Raw genomic sequence first — 15451 nt, forward strand, 5'->3', positions numbered from 1 at the left:
AATGTCACTTTCTTAGTTATGCAACATATTATTATGAGATGTGCAATTTAAAATCTGTGTGACAAGGATCTTCTTATTTTGGAGCTTTCTGCCAGAGTCATTTCTTCTCATTAGCATGGCCCCAGGTTGCCTCGCACCTCCCCTCCCAAAAAATATCACCCAAGTAAATTCAATTAGCATGCATTTATTTCTAACTAACTATGTGCAAAATCTCATGCTAATTAAATTGTTTTTGAGAATGGGTGAGTACAAAAATATTTAATACAAACTCACTTATCTCAAGGAGTTTACATGACAAGTTATAACATAATTCACTATATGACATATGCTGAAAAGTATACAAATTACTATAGAAGTTTAGTGGATGGAGAGCTTGCTTGCTGATGCAGTAAACAAGACATCTCCCTAGTGAAGGCTGACTTTGATGGAACCAAGGCAAATGGGTTAAGACAAGCCTACAGAGGGTAATCTCTACAAACTAGAAATCACTGAAATTTACCCCCTCTCCCACCAAAAAGAGAAAAAGAAATCTGACAATTTTACACTACTTTTTCAAAGGAAATTAGACCACTGGAAGATGTAAGATCCTTCTCCTGACCAAACCTCCCTTTTTCCCCCTGCACCAAAAAAATGACAGACTGAATTGTTAAGAATTCTATCTGGACATACATGAAGTATTCTTCTGGAAGCCAAAACTTACTTCTAACGATTTCTGAGCACACAACAAATAAATAAACAGAAATAAGTAACAAAAACTGCACACATGATTCATTAGGATTGATTAGTGAAAAGTCATTTTCAACTAATAAAATGGAATTTATATTTTTTAAAAGAAAAACTGTTTTTCTTAAACTTTCACGCACTTAGGAAAACTAGAAAAGGCTTACCAAGTATTAGGTAGGAAAAGATTTACAATTACTTTAGAATGTTTTTCACCAGGATATAAGTTGTACTAAACATTGTTCTTGTAGTGTTTGAAAACTATTCTTTCTGATAGTTTTAAATATTTCTTTATGCTCTTTATATTATTAATATTTTAGTGAATCTTTTATCTACAAATAATATAAAATTTCAGAGCAACTATTGCTTTTAAATACAAATCCTGAATTTAAAAGATTTAAATAGTGATTTTGTAGTTAGTTAAATTAGATTCGGTCAGAGTGCCTTTATCTTTATATGTAGAAATAAATTTTATGGAAATTGCATTTTAATGGAATGAGATCACACTGTCATCAGAGTTGATCTTTTTTTTCTAAAAGTTTCTCAGTTCACATAGAAGCATTGCAAATGCAGAAACCATGGCCACATAGAGCTTGGCAGATCTTTATCAGTCAGAATGTGTCAGAAATAGAAGGTCATTTTAACAGAGATAAACCAGGCTGGTTTTAGAAAAGCCTGTCCAGTCAACAATGGCAGAAACAGGTGAACTCAAGCATCCCCAAAGTAACTTTGACACTACACATTTTAAGAGGCAGCATTTTTCAGATTTCAAGGAAGCCGTTATTTCATCTGATTTCATGAGCATGTCCTAATTACCATACTGAAGTCTCCAGGCAGCTGTGACCCCAGGTTATGAGTCCCTAAGGATTCACATCAAGCACCTGAATGACCCCTCATTAACCAAGCAGCCAAGTAATAACTTTCCTTGGATGGCGTTGGTTTTAGTTGGAAGTGAGGATTTATTATTTCTTTTTCTCTGGTCCAGGTATAAATGATAGTGCATTTAATCTCAACTTTCTTAGTTTGCCAGACAAAGTTTGCAGATTTACGGTTCAATCCTTGTGCTTTGGTTTTATTATTATTATACAATTTATTTTCTGTTTAAACGAATGGCAAAATTACTTTCTCTGATGAGGAGCTAGGGAATTAAAGTATTAATGCTCTGAGAAAAAGATTTTAATTTCTGATATTTATAAGACTGATAAATCTTTCCACCAGGGATGCATTGCTGTGGAAATATAAATGTTACAGCCTTTTTAGAACGCAGTAAAGAATTAATCAATTAAGACTTCTGGGATGTCATATCATTTCTGGGGCATTATACCATAGATAAAGGCACTACTACAAAAGATACATGTAAAGGGAGGTTTATAGTAACTATGTTTATAGTGCAAAAACAAAGAAAAACCTAGATACAAAAAAATAAATGTCCATCACTAAGTAAATGGTTTGAATAAATGTGCATCCATCCCCCAGTATACTATGTAGCTATTCAAATGAGTGAGTCATCTTCAAATTCCAGCAAAATAATGAATTTGTGAGCAAAAAGCAATCTCCAGATGCCAGAAGCAAAGAGGAATCTGAAAACCAGAGCAGTGGGGATGTTTGCCAACAGAGCAGCAGCACTAGGGAGTTTTTGGGGCTGGTGATGGCTAGAGGTTTAGGCTTTAACAGCACATGGGACAGGAGAGCAGGCCTCAGGCCTACTTCAGGTAGCAGATTGGAACTCAGTACCCCGTTGATAGCTGGGTCTGAAAGGGCTGCAAGTCCAGTGCAAGAAACACCCATTACTCAACTCACTGACCCAGGGAAATGGCAAGGAAGGTTTGAAGATGCCTTCAATGCCCTGTCTATGTCTTTAGAATGCTGACGGCAAATCCCTAAGACTCTAATAAAACACAATTGTCTGAGGGATTGGTGTGGATTTGGGGGTTGTTGCATAAACAGGGCAAGCTTGAAGTATTGGAAAGAACATCTCTCAAAAGTGTCCCCAACCAACAATGGGTGGGGAGCAGGTGTATAAACATCTCACCCTTTTCCCTCCTCTGCTGGGATGACTCTGTGGGAGATTCTACATCATCTCCAGCAGGACTGCACTCCAGTTGCCCACAGTGATGACCTGATTCTATATTCTAAAAGTGAGAGTGCGAGAACTGAGAATAAAGACACAAGACCACTTACCATTGTCAATCTACCTTTGTTGGTTTTCTTCCCTTCTTTGGCTTACTTTGGCCTTTCCCCTACTGGTGTTATCTGGGATAACTTCCCAAATGAACTATTTGCATTTGAATCCTTACCTTAGGGTCTTCTTCTGGGGGAACCCAAATTAGGACAGGTTAGGCTGTCCTAGAAATGGAAGGAGAAAACAATCCTCCTGTGAGAAATTACAGGGAAACTTCTCACTGGTTTGGCGTTCAAGTCAACTATGCACAGGTGGACACAGAAATACTGAGCCAATAAATTATTCTGAAAATTGGGAAAAAGCAAGTAATGTACCTAAGGCACCTGATAAAAGCAAATTCAAAACCATTCCAGAAAAATACTTCCCCAAAATTTGTCACATTTACCTTCTTTAAGGGACAAAATTTTTTGTGCTTAAAATGAGTTTATCATTCAGAATTATTAAAACACACAAAGAAACAGTACACTATCAGTTGGAGTCAGAAGACAAAATAAATATGGATTAGTGCTCTCCAAAGTCAATAAAAACAATTTGAATGACTCCATAAAATAACTCTTTAAAATTATTATAGAGTGATTTTTTTTAAGATTTCATTTTATTTTTTATTTTTCCTTCTTCTCCCCAAAGCCCCACAGTACATAGTTGTATATTTTAGTTGTGGGTCCTTCCAATTAAGGCATGTGGGATGCCACTTCAGCATGGCTTGATGAGCAGTGTTAAGTCTGTGCCCAGGATCCGAACCAGCAAAACCCTGGGCCGCCGAAGCAGAGCACGAGAACATAACCACTCAGCCACAGGCCAGCTCCATAGAGTGATTTTTTAAACTATAGAAACAATAAGGAAAAATATATAATAATATACTGATGATAGCTAACTTTTCTTGATGTTTATGCTGAGTTAATCAATCATGGACCAAAATATCATGCAATCATAGGTGAGCTAATAATTTGGTTTTTGTTTACTATTAATTTTCAGTGCTGACACAGAGAAACTGGCTTTCTCATAATGATAATTGCATATATGACCACTCTTTTCAACATAGTACTGGAAGTTCTAGCCACTGCAATAAAGCAAGAAAAGAAATAAAACATAAACAGATTGGAAAGCAAGAAATAAAACTGTCCTTATTCATAGACAACATGATTATGCAGAAAATCCCAGGAAATCTACAAAAATCTCATAGACTAATAAGTGCATTCAGCAAGTTTGCAGGATACAAGAAAAACAACAAAAAATCAATTTCTTTTTTATATACTAATCTCAAGTGAATGATGTTGAGTAAAAAAATCCCATCTCAAAAAATTACATACTATAGAATTCCTTTTATATAACATTCTTAAAATATTTTAGAAACCAACAGATTAGTGGTTGGCAGGAGTTTAGAATGGCAGGGAAAGGAGGTTGTGGGAGAGAGGTGGGTATGAATATAGAAGAACAACATGAGGGATGCATGTGGTGATGGAACTGTTCTGTACCTTAATGTAGTGGTGGATACACAAACCTGCACGTGTGATAAAACTGCATGTGATAGAACTAAACACACACGCACCTCACATCCAAATAAGTACAAGTACAAGGGAGGAAATTGGAATAGGATCAGTGGATTGTATCAACATCCACATCCTGGTTGTGATGTACCGTAGCTTGTAAGACGTTATCATTGGGGAAACTGGGTAATGGGTACAAGGGATCTCTCTGTATCATTTCTTACAACTGTGTGTGAATTCAGAATTATATCAAAATAAAAGTGTAATTAAGAAACAAGATAATGAATACTCAAAAAAGTATAGAGAAACGTGTGAACTGAAATATAATCCATTAAACATATTTTACGAAATAGTTCCCACTTTTACGTAATTCCTGTACTCTAATTTAGTTTGCAATAGCCTGAACCAGAGAACTTCTAAGGAAGGGATTACAGTTTACGTAATAAAAGAAATCACAGTAAATAGCACCACAAGATATCATAGTAACAAAGAACATGAGATTTTGAGCAGGGTGACTAGGTTTAAATTTGATCTTTGCTACTTTTCGGCTGTGTTATCTTGGGAGAGTTATTTAACTTCTCTAATCTTGAATTCTCTTATCAGAAAATGGGGATAATCATAGTATCTAATTCACTGGGTATTGTGAAGACCAAATGAAAGAACACATGTAAGGCACCTGGTACAAGTTGGCACATAGTACAAGTTCATTAAACTTAAACAGGGCTTACATTTAGATTTGTTATGATATCCATTCTGGTGACAGTACAGGTTACATGTGGATTCTGAATTATGGTTTAAGGGGTCTCTCTCTTTCTCACACACACACACACACACGCACACACATTATTCAATAGAGAAAGGTTAAGCAATTGTGACAAGGAAATTCACTTAATGTTTTTCAGAACCCCAGGGCTCTATTTTATTCCCCGGGAGGAGGACCAATTTACATATCACAAGTCAAGTATAAAACGACATATGGGCAGCCAAATGAATGTGCCACATTTCTGATGCGTTCCAGGGATGTCTCAGAGATACTTATACACTGGAATTGAGGGAGCTGCCAGATGTCCTCACTCCTTATATATCTTGCATATCAACACTTAACATCCACTTTAATGCTCACAACAACAATATGGGGTAGATACTGTTATCATCACTGTACAGTGAGGAAACTGAGGTTTAGAAAGATCAAGCAAATTGTTCAAGGTCAAAGAGCTAAAATCTGAAAACAAAAACCTAAACACACATCCATCTAACCCTAAAGCCAATGTTGTCAATTATTTTATAAAAAATATCAAATCGGAAATTTACAACCTCTTGTAAATATTTCCCTCACTTGTCTGTGAGGTGAGTTGCCTCATATAGGCAGTATTTCACAAGACAATAGATGCATTCTCAAATTTTAAAACTCGACTTACTATAAAGTGAACCGTTTGGTAAATGCCACAGGAGAACTAATCCACTTGCACACACTTGAGTGTGTCCCTTTGTAATGAATAATTTATTTGCCTTGTAAATTTAGATTCTGATATATTATGCTTGCTCAAAAGATAATATACTACCTTATGACCAGCTATGAAAGTTCATTGGGCTCTCATAAGTGTATCAGATTGGTCTAAGGCCTCAAACCCTAATAGGAAGCAGAGCGATATCCTGAAACATATACATGGTTTTGATTCTTAACTCTGCCGCTTTAATGATAACCTTCCTTGTGCTACACACATCATGTGTCTTGTCCCATTTTACCTTTACCGTGACGCGTTAAGGAAAGTACTTTTGTTACTCCAACTTAATGGGTGAAGAAAATGATGTTGCAAGAAAATGATGTTGCATTTACACAGCACATGACCTTGCCCAAGGTCACAAGAGCTCAGAGCGTAGATTCCACGATCAAGCTGGGTAGTATCACTCCTCAGTAGTGCTTGTAACCACTAATGATTTACTGACCCTTCTGCCCTCTCCTCAGCAATTTGTGTCACCTCTCTAAGCTTTGGTTTGCTCATCTGTTAAATTTTAAAGTAATACCTTCCCTAAAAGATGTTTTTGAGAATTAAAAGAGATAATGCATGTAAATCACTTAGAAAGAAATATAGAATCTTCCCACCTCCCATCACTGCCACAATAACTGCCAAAAAGTGTCCACCAATACAGAAATGTGAATCAATGAATTGATTCTAAATATATAAAAATAGATGTATAAATAATGGAAATGTATAAAGAATCGAAAGTCAGAATGCTCTCCCTTGCTTGCACAACACTGGCTCTTTCTGTCTTGGCCCGTTCCTACTCCCAGAGGCCAAAATTATGCCAGATAGCTTTGAATGTGAGCATCTGTTCACTCCTCTATCAGTCCCCACAAAGCAGTATACAAGCTTGCTGTTGTCTTAGTTAATCCTCTGAACAGGAAGAAAATTCCAAGGAGATTTCACTGGAGTTCCTTTTTTATGCCCGGAAGCACTTGCCATTCTGTCTCAACTCTACCGTCTGGCAACAAATACTCATGAATCTGTGTACACTGTTCTAACAAATACGCACCCATCTTTGCACACAAGGAATAATTTGGCAATTCTGGTTCCAAATAGGGGGACTAATGAACATGGGACATAGGGGATACAAAAGCTTGCAGTGACCCATCAAGGAAAACTGTGAACTTCGGCCCTGCAATGATCCCATAGAACACTGATTAATATGGACAAAAATAAATTGTTTTCCATGTACAGTGAATGCCAAGGATGACAGTGAGCAGATGTCTTTCCTTAGTCCTTCAGGAGTCATCATCTGGTTTCTTACTGCTTCTTGACCAGCCAAAGCCCAGGGTCCCCAGGTCTTTTCTTTCCATTTTATCTCAAAATTCTCTGTACCTTGCCAATCCTCTCTATGTGACAGCTCTGACCGTGACCTTGGAGAACAGTTTCCAGCTGGTGACCAGGCTTTTTACTACAGTGCTCTGCCAATAGCAAGCACATCTTGGATTCTATCTAGAAAACCAATTTAAAATTTTATAGCCAATTCAAATTTTTAAAACCCAGAACCTCTCATCTCATTGACTGGTATTATTTTATATACTTTTATATACATTCATTCAGGATCAGGCGCAGAATATTTTTCAATAAATTTCGAAGTAATGAATGAATATGTCAGACCTAAGTCCATTCACTAGCTACTGGCTGCTAAAAGTAAACATTAAAGAAATGTTTGTGGACACTTTAGATAAAAATCTGACAGAAAAATAATTTCTGGATTCATTAAGATTTAATTGAAATCTCAATTAAGATTAATGGAGTTATACTAGTGTATGTGATTTAGAAACTAAACAATAAAGTTAAAATGTGCCAATTTGCTAATGACTAATTCACATTAGACATAAGATGGTGATTAAACTGCCTTGGATACACTATTTTTTACTCGGAAATAAAAATGAGTACGTTGATCATGATTTAACAATTTGCAGGTCCAAGTTTTAATTTTCTGTCTTAACCCAAGAATTAAGTCAAAATTCATACATAACATACTTTAATCAGTTTTTAATTATTTTAGCTATTATTATTAGTTATACTAGTTATTAGTTTTTAACTAATGAAGACTTTTAATGTTGTATAAGGATTCTTTATATAAAATATAAACATGTTGGTGATTATAACTATTCAGGAATTCAATATACAGGCTACTTTAATACCTTCGGAAAATATGGAATAATTATCCGTTTTCTAAATTGACTTTCATTTATCTAATCTTCTTGAAACATCTATATGTGCCACATACTGTTCTGGGTTGTATGGATTCAGTATTGAACATAAAGACTCTGTCTTTAGGATGTTTATGTTCTATTGAGTAGGACAAGGAAAGGCAATCACTACAAGCAAAATTTACCGATGTTGTCATTCATAAGAGTTATTTCTTCCTCTTTATATTGTTCACATTTTTTGTTCATGTTTGTAAATTGAAATAGCATTACAAAATCAGAAATCATAATGGCATACCAGTGAATAGAAATAGATTTTGATTGAATTTTCCTATGATTAGAACTGATCTCTAGTTTAAGAGGATACTGTGTTTCATTTTGCTGGAAATGGTGAATTCTGTTTAGTTCTGAATCTTAATATGAATAACAATTGCCTAACTTGATTGATATCTACTTCAGCTATATTACATTAACAATCTACATCTGACACTATGGCATTTAGTCATGTGCAATTATTTTAAATAGCTATGTGTTAAATAAAAAAAGATTACTTTGCTATGAAACACATTCACATGAGAATTAATAACAGATTTTGTATGATTTTGCATGAGTTCATTGCAATTTGACATTTGTTCCAATTGACTAAAGAGTCAAGAGTAATTTCTTCCTTGAATAGCTTGACTTATCTCCGTAGTCTTGTTTTGAAAATATCACCATCCAATTCAATGTTTATTTATATTCAGTCACATAAATAGAGACTATTGTAAGCCCCATATTCTAATAACCCAAATCATCCTGACGGCTTGAAAGGAGCAAGATTTGCTAAAATGGCTAAATACCCACTCACAAAGGAAGACAGTAAAGTAATGTATCGCAGAAGTCCTCCAATATCAAAATATTCATAGTTCGTTTACCCCTGTTTTCCCTTTTACACTATGGTATCTTATGGACACTCTTGTTGACTCCAAATTTCTTATATTTTTATGTCATGCACTTCATCTCTCAAAGTCTGAAACAATAGGTACCACTATCCATTAAAAATCAACGTGATAATGTTTGATTCAAACATTTCTCCAACCACACATTTTATGAAAAATGCTTGGCAGAGATCAGGGAGCACCATTAAAAACAAGAGTTTTTTAAACTCTATATTCAGTATACCCTTGACCTTTGTGATGTTGCTTGTGGCTAAAAGCAACAAATTCAGAACACTGAGAGTAAAAGAGGAAAGATATAAACATCTGATCTTTAGGGAGCAACACTGAAGGAAAAAGTGCTCGTACCCAGAACATTAATCATGTTGATACAGTGAACGTGTGGCTTTTCAAATTGTCAGCAATTTTTCACAAGAAGCAACAGCTGAGAAATGCCAAAATCCATTTGATTTGAACCTTTAAGTTTCATCCTAAGGTCAGCTTTGTAGAGGAACTGCCAGGATCTTTTCTTAAAAACAAGCTGCGTTTAATTCAGTTTGGTTTCAAATGTAAATATTTTATGGGACTTTAAAATTACAATTTTCCATAAGATCTATAGAAGTGTAACAAATACATTACATCATTAAAATAACTTAATCAGCAAAAAAATATTAAAAGCTTTGAAACAAGTTTATAAATCCTCTCTTTCAGCATATAAGAATCTGAAAGAAAACTCAGGGAATTGTGAGAAAATCTGAGTAGCAGGAGGACTGTGAAAAGCATGGCCTGCCCCCTTAAATGTGACTTACCAATGACTTTGGGCTATAAGAGTAAGTCTCATTAAAAACAGAAAGGAAAGGATAAGAAGATAAATAGCTTAGTTACTCAGAACTTTTAATAAATAACGTATACTCTCCGTTTCTTTAGGAGCCTAATAACAAAGACGAGAACTATATTGCTAATGGATGGGCCTTTCCATTTGAAGGCAATCAGTTTGGAGTTTGGGAGACTTTAGAAAGTCCTTCTTCACTGCACCATTGGGCAGTGACTTACATATTGGGAGACTATACACATGAATCATGATGGCCAGCAGAAACCTGAGGAAGTATATAGCTAATATTCCTCTCTCAAAGTAAAACAAATGATTTTAAATTCCTCTAAACAACTCTGTGTGTTTAACTAAAGATATAATCCATTGCTAGATTCAATATTTTATTATGGAGAAAATCTGAAAGTATTTTTCTAGGCTTAGTTCTTGATAAAAACATGAGTAATACAACTTTTCCTATACGTCAATGATTCTGATTGACCCAGTGTCTTGTCTTTATTTTATTCTTAAAAACCCAGTATCTTTTCTTTATTTTTTTCATGGAAACAGCGTGTAATGTATACAGGCATGTTTGACACATGTGACTCCATATTATTGAGTTTTAAGTGGAAAGTGGGCTCCTTGGACAAATTTCTTCCTTTCTATGATTGTGAATTCCAACCTCCATCGGAGGCCACAAAAATGTATTTTCTACTTATATTCTGGGGAAACAATTTATCTTGGAGGTAGATCCAAGAATTTCCTGTGCTGTAAAAGGGCAAGGCTTAAAAAAGTAAATTCATTCCATATAGCTGTGTCACAAAGTGTGAGACCAAGCTCCTCTTGATTTATAACTACAATAGACACCAAGCAGTATATTATAAAAGATACTGGTTTCCAAATATACTTAGAACATATTCTTTATGTCTGGATGTATTTCTTTCAATTGTACTCAGCAAAATATGACTTATGCTTCAACTGGCTGAAGAGAAAGCCATACCCTCTATCAAAGACAAATGGGTAAAGCAAAACTCCTAGATCTTCCTGCAGACACAAATATTTTAGTAGATTTGCCAGGAGTCAAGGGTTTTTTTCCAAAACTTCATGAGAATTAAAAAGAATGACCTAATGAGATTCTTGGTATATTACAAGGCTTTATTCAAAAATAAAATATTGGATGTTGTCATTGTAGGGGAGGAAGACGTTTCCTCTGCCTGCTTTGGGTCCTTCTGGCAGGACAATGAATTAAATTCACATGAGACAGAATAACAGGAGAAAATTAAACAAAGCTTTATAACACATATACCTGGGAGAGGCTCCGGCAAACTGAGAAACTCGCCAGAATGGCAGAAGCTCTCCCCTTAAATACCATCCTCAGCTAAAGACAAAGGAGGATATTGGGGGTGGGGGGAGTCAGTTATGGGAGATTACCAGAAAAGCATAGTAAACAAGAGTCAGGTTATTAGGCAGATTTAAGTCCTTGCCTTCTGCATTGATAAGAGTTTCTAGAGATAAGGTCATCCCTCCTTCTTCCTGGTACAGGTAGGGAGACACATTTACAGATGGACATTTCCTTTACAAATGTTAATGTCTCTTAACAAAGAGTAAGTAAATTCTACTTTTCAGAGTTTCTTTCCTGTCTGCAGTTTTTAAAAGTAACCAGCCCAAAATAATCCTCATGCCAAAGAGTCATATCTTGGGGTAGCCAGTTCCAGTCCCCACATCACCAAGCAGATTCTGTTCCAATTGCCTATTTTATTGATTTTGAAAACAAGATGGGCACTAAATTACATAGGATTTTTTGTTGTAAACAGCAGACATCCATCCTGCCTGAGCTTAAGCAAAGAGTACATTAATCATAAGAATGCTGGTTGCCTCAAAGAACCCAAGTTGAGGAACTGGGCAGGTCCTGCAACCAAACACCATTGCAACTCTCTCTGCTCTTCTATGTCCTCCTGTCTATAAACCTGCTCCCTCCCTCTCCAGGTCCTCTCCCCTTTCCCCCCTCCAAAGTTATTTATCTCTTCCCCACGACCCTCCCCTGGCATCCAATCTTGGATCAATCCCAACTCCAGACTTAAATGTGGCCAATCAACCCGTCTTTCAGAATTTGGGAGTGAGGGTTGAATCTCTAATAGGTAAACTGTGAGAGATTTAAACTGCTGATGTCATTCTTGTTCATAAGACACTCGAGCCCTCATCTTAGCTGACCTCTCTTGCCAAATGTGAAGTGGCCAACTACTACCTCCTTTGTGAAACTCTCCACTCCTTCTAAATAGTTCAACTTAACATAAATAAAATTTGGGTAAAGTGGTGGATGTCTCCCCAACCCTGATGGACCTACAGATCTAGATTTTGAAAGGACCCACGCAAAGAAGCAGGAGGTGTTTCCATAATCCCTAGTTGCTATAGTTATTTCCTGTTCCTAATCCTACAGGGAAACAGAACCACAGAAGTGACATGGCAAAAGATCCTCAAAGAAATTTTATGGAGCATATTTGCAAAGCACATTCCCAAAGTGTAGGTTAGTGACTCAGGACAATATACATGGAAGGACAAATAGGTGGTTAGAGAAACCAAAGAAAGCTTAATATGAAATGAAAATTTCTGGTATGATTTCGGCATGAAATTTTAATTAGCTTTAGAAATGAATGCTGTTTCTAATGTATAAATATGTAAATCCTGACATGAAAAATGTACTTATATTTTTAATTAGGAGTCAACTTTGTCTCACTGTCAGTTTGGATTATTAGTCAGTTCTTAGCTGGTTTTCATAAAAGCCCAGTAGATAAATATATGATGGACTCAAATTTCTTGAAGTAGTAAAAGAATGAAAGATAAATTAAAGTTTAAATTTAAATCTTTCAAGTTTATTAATTAAAAGAATTACTAAAATAATCCACATAAGTATATTCAAGATTTTCATTTAGGAAATTCATGTTTATGGGTGCCAAATTTGCATGCTATTCAAAGTCTAATTTTTATTTAATTAAAATTTAGAAAATTAAAAAATTATACAATGAATGTGCCTAAAATCCATAAACTAGAAAAGTTGAAGCATAGTATTGCTTTTTTGGAAGTTTCCTCCAGGAAGACATTGAGGATTAATTAATTAAGGGCAGAACTTTTAAAGCAATTTTAAGCTTTCGTTTAGCTAATAAGATTTTGATAAATGTGACATTGTGCTAAGCAAACTGAAATTTTATTCAGAAAGCAAAAATAAATTAGTATCCACAAAGGCAGTTAGGAATATTCTGCCAAATATTGGAATTATGAAGTCTCTTAAGCAGCCTCTACAACACGTGAGTGTGAGATTGAAATTTTCTTTTTGCAAATATGAAAAACTCAGGAAGAATTTTTCATGAGTTAGATGATTATTTAAACCAAATGAAATAGAAGTCATAGCATCTAGACAAAATATTTACATCTAATTTCTTCATCTGATAATATACACCAATATCGCTATGATGTGTAAGGCTCAGATGAAAAAATGCTTTGGAAAGCATATGGCTCTTTTCTCCTATGTGAGTCAGCGTGTTGCACTCCATATGTTGGCTATTGCCAAGTCAGTGCCATGTGGTCATCAAACCCCATTTCCTTTTCCTCCTGGGCCTACAGCTAGACTACATTCTCCAGGCTGCCCATGTGTTTGCATTCCAAAAACTGTAATGCTATGCTTGAGCTTTTCAAATTGATGAATTTTAGGAAAGCACATTGCATACTTTGTTTAATTTTCCAAGTTTTTAATTAAGTAAAAATTGAACTGTGAATAGCATGCAAATGTGGTACCATAAGCATGAATTTCCTAAATGAGAAAAATGAATATTTTATGTGGATTATTTCAGTGGTACTTGTAATTAACAAACTTGGAAATTCCTGAGCCATAACCTATAGAAGTAAATTTGATCTTTAATTTATTTCTTCAGTGGAATGTGAGCAGAAGTGATGCATGCCAATGCCAGGCTACACCTCTAAAACCTTCCAATCTTCCATGGTCAGCCATATGCAGAGGACTCAGTGCAGGACTCCAAAGCCCTGGAGGATGGTGGGGACACTAAATGAAAGGAGCCCAGTCCCTAAATGACTGTGTGGAGGAAAACCCACTGCAGATCTGAATTGACAATCTAGTGAGTGAGAAATAAAATTGCATTGTGTTAAGCCACTGAGATTGGAAGTTGTTTGTAACAGCAGTTAGCCTACACTGATTTAAGAGCCTGACTTATTTCCAGTAAATGTATCACTAAGGAATAATGAGCTGGAGATTTTTTTTTTTTTTTGAGGAAGATTAGCCCCGAGCTAACTGCGGCCAATCCTCCTTTTTTTTTTTTTTTGCTGAGGAAGACTGGCCCTGAGATAACATCCATGCCCATCTTCCTCTACTTTATATGTGGGATGCCTACCACAGCATGGCTTGCCAAGTGGTGCCATGTCTGCACCCAAGATCCAAACTGGCAAACCCCAGGTTGCCAAAGCGGAATATGTGAACTTAACTGCTGCACCACTGGGCTGGCCCCTGAGCTGGAGATTTTAAACAAAGAAACTCAAACTCATTACCATTAATGGGAAGTAAGTACACATATAGGCTCAAACCTATCATTGTCATGTACTGACTTATTTTATAACATGATTTAATGAACTGTGATAAAATGATAACAATTGATATTTATTATACACATAATATGTGCCAAACACTGAGTCAAGCGTTTGACATGTATGATCTCAATAAACCTTAACACCAAATCTATGAGACAAGCAATATCATCAACCCTCCAACACAAATATTTACTGGGTGACCTTGGGAAAATCACTTCATCATCTAGGCCTCATATTTCTAAGCTTCCTTTGAATAGTAATATTTTGTAGTTCTAATCCAGAATTAGGATGTTTGAAACTGCACAGATATCAACCTCTTTCTAAGTCAGGTTTTCTCACACTTATGTGCTTCTGTTTGACATAGAGAATATTTCTTAAAATTCTAAATTTGTGGACTTGGGATAAAAATAAAGTTGGTACCCATACCAGTATGGGAATTTTTATAGTAGAGTATTTTTATGGCTTTTTTGCCCCTTTGGAATAAAACTACCAAAAAGTTTCATATGTTAAGGATTTAGAAACTGAGCATCTTAAGCTTACAATGAACAATAAATCAAAGATAATGTGAGACAAAGCAATGTGAGATCTAGTTCAAGAAACTATTTCATTTGTAAGCTTGTGCACCACTTTGAACCTTAAGGGTAAAGATATTGAAATACATTCATTTCCTAAGTAAAAGTCTTAAGGAGGAAGGACCAGCCATGAAAAGCCTGGCCTCTGCCTGAGGGCAAAAGTTGGGTATCATGCCTTGGAACGTCTTCAGGGAGCATCTTGCTTTTCAGAGGATCATTTGGCACCCAGCTCAACCTTAACATCTCCTGAGTGAACGAGTCAAATAATGGGGTCCCAGAACACAAAAAGAGTCTCTATACATTGTAAGTCAGAAACATCTTGAGAAAAAAATCCCCTCCTAAGAAACTTCCTACCGAGAGTCAGGATATAAGAATAGGGATATACGTAGATGATTGCCACTATACTATCTTTTCCCATTTTATCCTTAACACCTAACACATTTATGTTCCTTTTGGGGGGTACCTGATGCTAATAACTTTTTAACTGAATATA

Source organism: Equus asinus, chromosome 2 (assembly GCF_041296235.1).
Source record: "Equus asinus isolate D_3611 breed Donkey chromosome 2, EquAss-T2T_v2, whole genome shotgun sequence".
Lineage (NCBI taxonomy): Eukaryota > Metazoa > Chordata > Mammalia > Perissodactyla > Equidae > Equus > Equus asinus.